We start from the raw sequence: 12,709 nt of genomic DNA on the forward strand, positions 1-12,709 counted from the left end.
CAAGAGCACAGAATTTATACCACAGGCCAAAATACAGCAAAGACAAAGTGAAGCATGTGAGCAACTTTCCTACTCTGAAGGCAATAAAAGTTGAAAGAGGGATTCCAAGGAGAGGCAACAAGAACCTAGATGTGTGTGCTCCTATGAAGGCCCTTTTCTTCCCCCGTACACCTCTATTGGTGCCTATAGGATCAACCAGATGGACACTCCGAAGCTAAAAGCGCTGGGCTTTGATTCTAGAGTAAATCTCTGGGAAACTGTCAGATTCTTGGAGAAGCCCCATGCCCTATAAAACACTGAGCAGCGATGGGCTGGAGTTGTAGAGAACAATTTCCAAGACAGGCGGCTAACTGAAGGAACCGGGGCCACCTTACAACTGAAGTCATGCCAAGAGGGTACAGGGAAAATAGACAAGAGTCTCTGAGACTCCAAAATGGGATTGAGATGGACAAGTCGAGAGATCTCTGATTGAAAAGGGCTCATAGTTCTACCAAGGGCATAGAGTTAGCAGATCTGACAATTGCAGGACAAGGAGATTTGGACATGAGCAATGATAGAGTTGGTACAGAGTCTGATGTCCAAGGCCAAATGCGATAGGTCACATCTCAGTGAGGAACACTGAGGACAAATGATAATGTGTAGACTACGTATTCCTTCCCCAAAGCTGGGACCTAAGACTCTACAAACTTAGATGATTCCCAGAAAGAAGAAAGCAGAAGGGGAAAAAAGAAGAACCCAGAATTTGAATAGGTAAATACTTCCCAAAAGATGAAGTTTTAATAAGAAAGGAGTTGATTTACTTTTAATGGCAAGATTGAATTTTCACCATTGGAAGGCATGGGGACTTCTGAACTAATGAATTTTAGCTATAGAGAAGTGAAGGGAAATAGGTTTTTATATTTGAGTCATGCCTGTAAGTTATATAGGCATTAAAATAAGGCTGAAAGGCAGCCTAATACCAGGATTTGAGAAGACTGTTGACTACCTATGAGGTAGATGGAGCTGGATTGAGAACTAATTCTAAACAGGGTGTAATTAGGGCTTGCATTATGAAACAGAGAATAGTTAAGGGTAGTTGGACATTTCTCCAACTAATTCCACCATCTGCTTCTGTATCATAGACCCAGGATCCATATGACCTCATTGCTATTGTCCTATGACAAGTCACTATCTCCACCCCATCTTCAGCATCTTTAATCCAAGAGAAGTGAGTAGATGGGGAAGGGTAGTGGTGGTGGTGCCTTTACATCACGGGCAGTTATTCCCCACAATAAAAGATAAAGGTGTACAGTGTGATAATGATTTGATATATGTTATACGTCAGTTATATCTCAATAAAGCTGGTGGGGAATAAAAGAAAAGAGTTTTTTAAATAAAGGGAGCAAAAAGACAAGAAAAACCTAAAAGAAGGCACAACGGACAGGAGACAATTCCATCTCAGCAATAAAACTCTACCAGATGAATGCACGCGGGGTCAGATCACACAGGACTTGGTAAGCTATGCTAAAGAGTTTGAATTTTATTCTAATTGCCACAGGAAGATTTAAGAGAGATTTAAATAGAGTGTCAGTGATCACACTTAATCTTGGAGAAACTCTATGACTGATGTGCAGAGAATGAATTACAGAAAGACAAGAGTGGGAGCAGAGAGATCAGTCAAGGGGTCTACTGCAGTGCTGTCGGTCAGATGTGGTGGTAGCATGGACAAGGCTGGGCTGTTGATGAAGATGCTAGGGAGTGGCTTGGATTTGAGAAATATATGTCGTACTTGATTAGGCTTGGGTGTAAGGGATGAGAGAAAAAGAGGATTTGGGCCTGAGTAAGTGGGTATATTTAGTGATGTGGATGAGTGATGTAGGGGACGGATCTTGGGTCCTCCTTACGATTAGCTAAATCTGACATGCTGAGGACATGACTAGCTGTCTGAGTCTGGATCTTAGTGGGAAGAATGGTGTTGTGGATACAGATTTTGGAGTTGAAAGATTGGTAATATTTGCAGTCATGGAACTGGACAAGATGACTTTGGGAGAAAGTATAGCTAGGGAAGAGAAGAGGACAGGAGGGTATTCCAACATTGAGAGGTTGAGCAGAAAAAAAGGAGCCAAGAAATGAGGCAGAGAAGGAGTGGCAGTGAGGAAAACCAGGGAAGCATGATCTCAGGGAACTCTAGGGAAAAGTGGAATTAAAAAGAAAGTGGCCAACTGAGTTAAAAGCTGCTAAGGGATGGGTAACATGAGAATAGAGAACTGACCATTTGTTTTGAGACCTTGATAAAAACTGAAGGAGCTTGCATGGAGCGGCTAGGGTAAGGAACAAATTCCAAAAAAAAAGTAGGTTGAGAAAAGAATAGAAGGTAAGAAAGTAGAGAGTGTAAGCAAAGATAATTTTGAGGAGTTTGGCTGTGAAAGATTGCATGAAAATGGGAAGTAGCTGGAGGGCAGTATGAGAGTAAAAAGCAAGGTGTTTTTGGTTTTGTTTTTTATATGAGTGGTATTATAGCATGTAGGGGCGCCAATGCGAACAGTCCAGTTGTGAAAGGGGAACTGATAACACAAGAGAAAAGGGAAAATTATAGGAACAATTTTTTGAGCAGGGATGAGATCCAGAGTAAACACTGAAGGATGGGTCCTGGCTAGGAGCAGGGACAATTCTTCCATTATATCAAGAAAGGGGAAAAATTAAGTGAGCTTAAAGTGGTCTTACTGGTGGGAAAAGGAGGTTTGTTTTATCCAATTCCTTAGTTTTTAGTTTTTGGTTTCCATGCATGAATGAGTCGAAGTCATTAGCAGAGATTGAAGGAGGGAACTATGTTGTATATGAAAAATGAAGAGAAATTTTGAAATACTGATTTGGGGGAAAGAGAAATATCCTAGAGAAGTAAGGTAGGATTGCCGGGCACTATTGAGTTCCCCTTTGAGATTTGTTGTCATGAATTCAAAGTGAATTTAAACTGGGCTGCAAGTTGGTAGATAGTTTGGGTAGGCAGACTGGAGGTTTAATCAAGCGAACAAAACACAGGGTAGGATCAATAAGGGTGTTAGGAAGCAAATGGTTCTAATATCAGATTGAAGCTTCTAAGCTGGATGGAAATGAAGACACGTGTGTGTGTGTGTGTGTGTGTGTGTGTGTGTGTGTGTGTGATAAATGGTAGGGTCAATGCAGTGGTGGTCCCTTTGTAGTCAAAAGAGAGTTGGAGTAGAGAGTTTTGTACATGCATTGGGAGGTTAGGAGGTGGGCATGATTGAAACTGAGATTTAGGAAGGGACATAGTGATGGTGATGACAAGATTTAGGGAGAATCATGAGAGTGTGTAAAACTAAAGATGAGGGACGGGCATATCTTTCCAGTTGCAGTGGGCAAAAATCTGCAGAGACAGAATTTGTTGAAATTGCCAAGAAGCACGAAAAAACAGAGTGAAAAGAATGATGTAAGCAGAGCCTTCGATGAGACAGGAGTGGTCAGGCGGTTGCTAGATGAGGTACAAGCAAGAGATGTCTGGTGGTCAAGTCTGATGACATATCCTTCACAAGTGTAAAAGCACCAGCTCAGGATTTTGATGGAGCAAAGGGGAAAATATGTTAAGAAGTAGCAATTCTGGGTAACAAATCACCTATCTATTTAGTTTCCTGGGACTATTGCAACAGATTAACACAAACTTTGTGGCTTGCAACAACAGAAATTGATTGTCTTGCAGCTCTAGAGGCTAGAAGTCCAGTCAGTATTTCTGAGCAAAAATGAAGGTTTTGGAAAGGCTGCACTCTGCCCAGAGAGTCTAGGGGAGAATCTGTTGTCTCTTTCACCTTTTTGAAAGCTACTGGCATTCCCTAGCTTGTGATCACATCACTCCAATCTCCAAAGCTAGCATCTTCAAATCTGTCTGTGTTCTATCTTCATGTTGCCTTCTCTCTGTATAAAATCTCTTTTGCTTTATATGCAATTGCGTTTTGAGCCCATCCAGGTAATCCAGGATAATCTCCTCATCTCAGGATCCTGAATTTAATGATGTCTGCAAAAATTGACATACGAGCTAACATTCACAGCTTCCAAAGATTGGGACGTGGATACCTTCTTGGAAGGTCATCTTTTAGCCTACCACACAGAATATGGAAAAAGAAATCAGCTTTTGTTTGAAAAGGCTGATGGGGCATCAATGTCTTCAGGGATGGTCCATTTTCAATAAAAATAATACTGGTAATAGTAATTATAATATTTTTTACTTAACAAAAATGATCTTGATCTAAAATCTCAGGCTATATGAACAAAAAGCAGGAAAGGAAAAGAGCAGAGCTATACTAAACTTAAATAAGAAAAACCCAAAAGATATTACTTCTTCAGCAATTAGAGAGAAAAGGATTTTGTAGCTTGCTTTTGAAAGTATTGAAAAGAACCATTATGAAAAACTAATTGCACCATGGTAGTCACCCTGTTTTAGGGAGAGCAAATTTTATCACTTCCCTGCTCTGCCTTCTTTTCTTCTGCTCTCTTTCCCTTTTCTGGTTAGAAATGTTTCACACCCATGATGACATTCTATATTTCCTTATCTGAATATTGTACCATCTGGAGGCATTCTGCATTCCTTTTGGCTTGGGACTTTTTATAACCTGTGATTAGGGTATGGATGGGTAAAGATGCCTACTTTATCCAATTTCCTATGTAGAATTTATGTAATGTTAGTGTTCATTTATTTTGATATGTACATTGGACTTGGGAGGACGTGCATGGTTTTAAGATGTATTTTTGGCTCCAAGATACAGATAATGCTCAGATGCAAGAAAACTTTGACAATGCTAATTGTCAGGATGCCAAAAGCAACCCAGAGGGAAGTATGAGCACCAGATGGAATAACAGAAAATCCTGGTGGTTCTACATTCGAAATATTTCAAGAATCTAAACCTTTCTTACCACCTTCACTGCTTCTACTTTGCATCAAGTTACCGTTACCTTCTGACTTGACTATTTCAATTAGTCGGCTTGCTTGTAGTTCCCCACTGCCCCACCCAGTCTATTACCAACATAATAACCTGAGTGAGCCTTTAAAAACATGAGTCAGATCTTGTTACTCCTTTGCTCAAAACTTTTAATGATTTCCCGTTTCACTCCAGCACAAGCCAATATGCAAGGCGGCCTAAGGCACCTCCCTGCTCTCATTTCCAGCCACTTTCCCTCTCACCTGCTCTACTCCAGCCACTTTTGCGTTCCTTGGACCCTCCAAGCCACTCCTACCTCAGGACCTTAGCACTTGCTGTTCTAGCTGCCTGAACCGTTCCTCCTCCAATTACCTGCGCAGCTTGTTCCCTGAATTCCTCAGGTCATTGTGAAAACATGGCCTTCAGCAGAGAGGCTTTCAGTGACCATTCCTTATAAAGGAGTCCCCCTCCCTGTCCAAAGCACTCCCTTTCTCCCTTATTCTCCAAAGCCCACGTTCCCATATGACACACCCTAAGTGTTAGATGTGTCACCCCCCCTACTAGAAGGCAAGTTTCACAAGGGCAGGAAGTTTGTTTCAGGCACTGCTGTCTCCTGATGCACCGCCCAGAGCGTGGCACGGTGGAAGCGGTGAGCACGCACCTGGATGAGTGAGCCATTCGCAGATAGACATCCTGCCTTGATAACATCTCAAACTGTTTCTTATGAGATTGAGGGTCAAGAGAAGAGACCTCCTTGACAGGGGAATAGAGAAAATATTGTAACGAGGAGAAAGGGCCTAATAATAGTGCTATGGGCTGAATTGTGCCCATTTCAAATTCATGTGTTGAACGCCCCACTCCCCAGTACCTTAGAACGTGACTGTATTTGGAGATGGGGCCTTTAAAGAAGGGATTCAACTAAAAAAAGGCCATTAGGATGGCTCTAATCCAATCTGATTGGGGTCCTCTTTCGAGAGGAGATTTGGGTACATAGGGAGACACCAGGGATGCACACACCCTGAGGAAAGGCCATGTGAAGACACGACAAGGAGGTGGCTATGTACGAACCAAAGAGAGAGACCTCAGGACAAAGCCAACCTGGCAGCACCTTGCTCTGGGAACTCTGCATCAAGAATTATGAGAAATATTTTTTGTTGTTTAAGCCACCCACTCTGGTATTTTGTTATGCACTCCTAACAAATGAATACACCTAGGTTCAGGGGGAAAATAATAATTTGAGTTGGTCTTTCAAGTGCCTGGGTCTATTTATAGGAAGCCAAATGGGACACATGAATCCATTAAACGTTTCTAAGGGTCCAGTGATTCCAGCAAGTTTATTATTACCAAGAGAGAAAGGTGTTCTGTGGCTAGAAGCCATTGTATAAAGTTAGATGGACTTCAACCCTGAAGTAATAAAGGAGCCCGAAGAGGCAGAGACCACTGTCCCTGGCATCACCACAGTAACTGCTGCTGACCAAGGGCTTGCTACTGCCAGGCTCTCTTCTGACTGCCTATGTGCACCGAGCCAGCCATTCCTTCCGGTAGCTCTATGAAGGTGTATCACCTCATTTTACAGGTGAGGAAATGGAGGCACACAGAGGGTGAGAAAGTTGCCCAAGGTCATGGGTTTTAGGTGGTAGAGCCCAGGTCTGAATCTAAGCAGTGGCTCTGCAGCCTGAGCTTCTATTCCTACATCTTACCATCTTTTCTATATCTTCCCCTCTCTATGGAAGGATTTCCATGCACATTTAGATTTGCCTCCAAGTTCTTAGCTTAGCCTTTTGAAAATAGCCAGAGGGTTGCTATAACTTGTGGAAAACTTTTAGATGAGTGGCAGAATCAGACATTTCTGTTAAGATGGCAGGCTGGAGGGAAACACAGTTTGGTCCATTAAGATCTCTCTCTCTCTCTTTCATTTTTGTCCTCTTTTATTCATCAAACTTTGAGTGACAATCTGATGTCAAGAGCTGCCTTGCACTAGGCATTTTTAAAAAATATTTTATTTACTTTTTTCATAATATTTTTATTATATTATGTTATTCACCATACAGTACATCCCTGGTTTTTGATGTAAAGTTCGATGATTCATTAGTTGCATAAAACACCCAGTGCACCATGCAATACGTGCCCTCCTTACTACCCAACACCAGACTATCCCATTCCCCCAGCCCTCTCCCCTCTGAAGCCCTCAGTTTGTTTCTCAGAGTCTGTAGTCTCTCATGCTTCATTCCCCCTTCTGATTACCCCCCTTTCTTCATCCCTGTCTTCCCCTACCGATCTTCCTAGTTCTTATGTTCCATAGATGAGAGAAACCATATGATAATTGTCTTTCTCTGCTTGACTATTTATTTTAAAGAGAGAGTGAGAGAGCACAAGCAGGGGGAGCTGCAGAAGGAGAGGGAGAAGCAGGCTCCCCGCTGAGCAGGGAGCCCGATGCTGGACTCCATCCCAGGACCCTGGGATCATGACCTGAGCTGAAGGCAGATGCTTAACACCCACTGAGCCACCCAGGCGCCTCCCATTAGGCATTTTTCAGGCCTCAAACTCACAAACCAGAAGTCAAGAGTCACAATACCCTACCGACTGAGCCAGCCAGGCGCCCCTACATTGGGCATTTTTAAGACATTGAACCCTTTAATCTTCCAGTTCTTTGAGACTCAACCCTGGTTCCAGACTTGGAAGGACCCTGAGAATGTCCTGTTCCCCCCCCCCCCCCCCCGCCTGCTCCCTTTTTCTGTCCTTTCTTCTTACCAGTTAACACTTAGTTGTTCAGTCTCAGCCCAGCGGCCAAATCCGGGGTTGGTCTGATTCTTTGCTCCGTGGAGGTAGCTGCAGTCTTCCTCTCTGACAGTAGGGGGCACCAGAAGACCACAACCCCGTGTTAAATCTGAGGTTTGCGGTCCAATTTTCCTTCCCAGGCAGAACAGGAAATGGACAAGTAGCTTTTGGATGATAATGGAGTTTTTTCATTTTCCACTTCTTTATATCACCAGTGACATTCTTTTGGCAACAATGGAAAAAATACACTAATCCTCCCCCAGCCATACACATTGCATCAGTCTCACTTCTCTCCCTTCTCTATACTCTCAAGTCTCTTCTCCATTTCCAGAAACTGTTTTTCCCTATAATGCACTTGCTAGAATTATCTTCGGGGAATGCCCAAATCCCAAGATCCCACAGGTTTCAAGGATCTCTTCTCAGCTCACCTCATTTGGCTGGCCCTAGGCACACGTGAGCTCATTTGATTGGAAGCCTGAAAAATGAAATCATTGAGGAAGAAGATATCCTCTGAGTCCCATAACGCACTCAAAAGGTGACTTTTGGTTGATGTGCTGTTTGGCAGATTTGTACTTTAGAATGGTGGTGGGGGCGTGTTTCAGGAACGTTTTGTGATCCTGCTGCATTTACATTATTTGCCATCTCAAATAGACTTTTTACTGCCAAAAACGTGAGAAGAAGAGGAGGGGAAAATTGTTCAGGTCAGTTACCCCTGGCTGCTGTGGAAAATTCAGAGACCAAAGCAGCCGCCGCCAGAAACAACATTTTTCTCCTGGTAGGGACTCTCCAGTTTACTCAGAGCCATTAACTCCTGCAGCTTTGGTCTAACTACCAAGCATTTTACATTCAGTCAAGATACAATGAGTCATATTTTCTAGAAGTCAGGAAATATCAGAGTGGTGGTGGTGGTGGGGGGGGGGATGAAAATGATCTAGTGAAGTCCACTGATTTTATAAACAGAAGCTCAGAGGCCTAAGGTCACTCAGCCTGTTGGACCAATGCTTCTCAGTATGTGGCTCTTTCTCCCACACCTACTCTTATTGTTAACTGAAGTCACCTGTCAGGGAAATTGCATTTTCTTAGGTTTGCCTGAAAATGAAGGTAGGCAAGTCTAAAAAGGAATATATAGACCTCTTTCTTGGAGAGAACTGTTTTTTTGTGACCTCTTACCAAGAGAGGGCACCCTCTGAGCAGGAATTCTCTCTTTTAGATCATTTTAGAGTCAAAAAATAGGCCAGCCCTGAATAGATCACTGGAGATGGGCACTGCTAATTTAGTAGTAACTACCCTCAGAAAGCATGCAACTCAGTAGGGGTGGCAGGAACCAAGTTCTGTCTACTTTGCCCCAGAAGACTAAGACCCATTTCTTCCTGAGTACATCTCTGTAGCTTTGTCTGTGTGCTCAGACTGGCCTCTGCCTGAAATGCCTTTTCTTTTCTTTCTCTTCTGGAAAACTAGCCATAAGCCAAAGTCCTAAACTGTTCCCTTCACTTTTCTGCCTTTTCTTCTCTGTATCCCAGAACGTCTCCCGTCCCAGGATTAGAGCATGTGTTATCCATTATTTTAATGTGTCTAACTGTCTGGACTGTGAAACTCTTAAGAGGTTGATTGTGTTATCTCAGTGTTATCTCCAGGGCCTAGCTTTGTGCAAGGCACAGAATCAACGCAAAAGCAGTTGGCTGCAAATATAAACACACAAATCAATACAATTACTCACAATTGTTTAGTAACTAGGATATTATCACAGATGGGTAGGATTATTTGAGGAAGTCTTAAACCTATCGCTTAATTGTTTTTGCTTTTTCTGCTAAGGACTTCAAAGAAAATATACTTTGCACATACAGAGATGTAGGCAAAAGACACATATGATAAAGAAACCGTTATTCAAAATATACAAAGAACTTCTAAAACTGAACAGTAAAAAAACAAACAACCTGATTAAAAAATGGTCAAAGCGGTGCCTGGGTGGCTCAGTCGTTCAGCGTCTGCCTTCAGCTCAGGGCGTGATCCTGGGGTCCTGAGATCCAGCCCCCCATCAGGCTCCCTCCTCCGCTGGGAGCCTGCTTCTTCCTCTCCCACTCCCCCTGCTTGTGTTCCCTCTCTCGCTCTCTCTCTGTCAAATAAATAAATAAATAAATAAATAAATAAATAAATAAATAAATAAATAAATAAATAAAATCTTAAAAAAAAAATGGGTCAAAGACCTTAACAGACACCTCCCCAAAGAAGATACACAGACGGCAAATAAGCATTATGAAAAGTACTCCATGTCCTATGTCATCAGGAAAATGCAAATTAAAACGAGATACCTTTCTACAGCAAGTAGAATGGGGAAAATCTGGAAAACTGACACCACCAAACGCTGGCGAGAATGTGGAGAACAGGAACTCTTGTTCATCGCTGTTCGGAATGCAAAATGGTACAGCCCGTTTGGAAGACAGTTTGGCAGTCTCTTGAAATTAAATGTACTCTTACCATATGATCGGGTAATCGTGCTCCTCGGTATTTACCCAAAGGAGTTGAAAACATGTCCACACGAAAATCTGCTTATGGATGTTGATAGCAGTTTTACTCACAATCACCCAAACTTGAAAGCAACCAAGATGTCCCTCAGTCGGGGAATGGGTAAGTAAGCTTGGCCCACACCCACAGAGGGACTAGGGCTCAGGAGTGACGTCATCAAGATGGCGACTCCGGTCGGTCGGAATTCGCCCCTCCTCGCAAGAAAAACAACAACTATTGGTGGACCAGACAACGCCGAGAGAACCCAAGAACCCCGGCGTGGGGTGAGGCTAGAGCACCCCTGCGCCACAGACACCAAGACAGCTGGCCTTGGAAGGTAAGAGCCTGGCTGCTCTGCCCCTCCCGCAGGCGGGTTCAGCGGCCCCAGGGCTCCCTGGGCCTGAGCTTCCTGGGGGGGGGGGCGGGGAGCTGGGGGACCTCCAGTGACCCCCAGCTCACTCCAGTCTCGCCCCACGGGGTGGCAGGGGAGCCAGCAGGGCTGGGCCACCCGGAACGTGACGGTGCTGGAGAAGCGCAGGGCTCGCTAGACCCAGCCCTGGGGTCCAGGCCCACCGAGTTCCCCCTGCGGAGCCCAGCAGGGGTGCAGTCTGAACAGGGAACTACAGCCCGCCCACTGCTGAGTGTGGCCCCTGGAATAGTATTCAGCACTAAAAAGAAATGAGCTATCAAGCCATGAAAAGATGGGGGAGAAACTTGAAAATGCTTATTACTAAGTGAAAAAAGCCTATGTGAACAGGCTACGTTCTGTGTGATTCCATCTGTAGCGGTCTGCCCTTATCCGCAGGGTACGTTCCAAGACTCCCAGGGGATGTCTGACACCTCGGATAGTGCAGCAGCCTATATACAATGATGAAGTTTAATTTATAAGTTAGGCACAGGAAGAGATTAACAATAGTTAACTAATAATAAAATAGAGCAGTTACAATAATACACTGTCATAAATTTAAGTGAAAGTGGTCTCTCTCAAAATATCTTATTGTACTGTGCTCACCCTTCTTATGGGAATATGAGAGGATAAGATGCCTAGTGATGAGGTGAATGAGTGAATGACATAGGCATATGACATAGTGTTAGGGTGCTATGGACCTTCTGAACTTACGTCAGAAGGACAGTCATTTTGCTTCGAGACCATGGTTGACCATGGCAACTGAAATGGCAGAAAGCAAAAACACAGATAAGGTGGGGGCCACTATATGTAACATTCTGAAAAAGGCAAAACTATGGAGACAACAAAACGATCAGTGGTTACTAGGGGTGGGGGGCATCAGGGAGGAGATGAGTAGACAGGATTTTTAGGGCAGTGAAAACACTCTGTATGATCTAATGATAGATACATTATACATTTGTCTAAACCTATGAATGTACAACACCAAGAGTGAACCTTAAAGTAAACTATGGACTTCAGGTGATTATGATGTGTCAATGTTGGTTCATCCTTGGTAAAAAATGTACCATTCTGGTGACGGATGTTGATAATGGCACAGGCTATGCATGTGTGGGGGCAGGGAGCATATGGGCAATCTCTTACCTTCCTTTCAATTTGTTGAAAACCTACAGCTGCTCTAAAAAAATAAAGTCTTTTTTTTTTTTTAAAGAAGAAATGTAGGGCCTTGGGTGGCTCAGTCGGTTAAGCATCTGCCTTGTGCTTCAGTCATGATCTCAGGGTCCTGGGTTCGAGCCCTGCGTAGGGTTCCCTGCTCAGTGGGGAGTCTGCTTCTCCCTCTGCCCCCCTGCTCATGCTCTCTTTCACTGTCTCTCTCTCAAATAAATAAAATCTTTAAAAAAATAAAGAAGAAACATAGCTAAAGAGTTTTGGACAAGGAACTAGGACATTTGGGTCGAATTTGAGCTCTCTGGTTGTGACTTAACCTCCCTAGATTTTAGTGGCCTTGTTTGTGCCTTTGGGAGTTTCTTTCAGATGTTTGTTCTGGGTCTTCCTCGCACTGTTTAAAATTTCGTGAAGTAGAACTCACAGCCATTGATATTTTTTCAAAGAAAAAAAAAAGGAAGCATTCAGAACTATCCTTTTCCTAACTGTACCTAACTGTGGTACAAGAGAGATATCCATGCACAGAGATTAAACTACAGAACATGGTTAATTTTTTTAAAGCTAGTTGTTCTTATAAAATAATTAGCTGAATTTCACCCAACAGCTGATAATTTTCTCTTAAAAATATTTCATACAGTATTGAAACCTAACTTCTCCTTTTCAGTAAGTTAGCCTATGTAGGTTCAGTCCAGGTATAGCAGATGAGTCTTCATTGAGTATATCATTGGCCATCTTGAGTCAACAGAAGTGGTTTCCAACATCTCCAACATTCATGAGAGACCCCAAGAGAGCTCTTTGAGGACAAGATATTTAACCATAGCTCACCATCAAACTGCTGACCTCTCCTCCAAAGGCCAAGTGAAAGAAGAGAAGCACAATGAGGAAGTTTGATCAAACAACAACAAAGCTTTACAAATCCCCCCTAAGGATCTCCAAACTCCATGGGGGTTTG

The sequence above is a fragment of the Ursus americanus genome, chromosome 23, assembly GCF_024610735.1.
Source record: "Ursus americanus isolate L20-20 chromosome 23, mUrsAme1.1.p, whole genome shotgun sequence".
In the NCBI taxonomy this organism is placed as follows: domain Eukaryota; kingdom Metazoa; phylum Chordata; class Mammalia; order Carnivora; family Ursidae; genus Ursus; species Ursus americanus.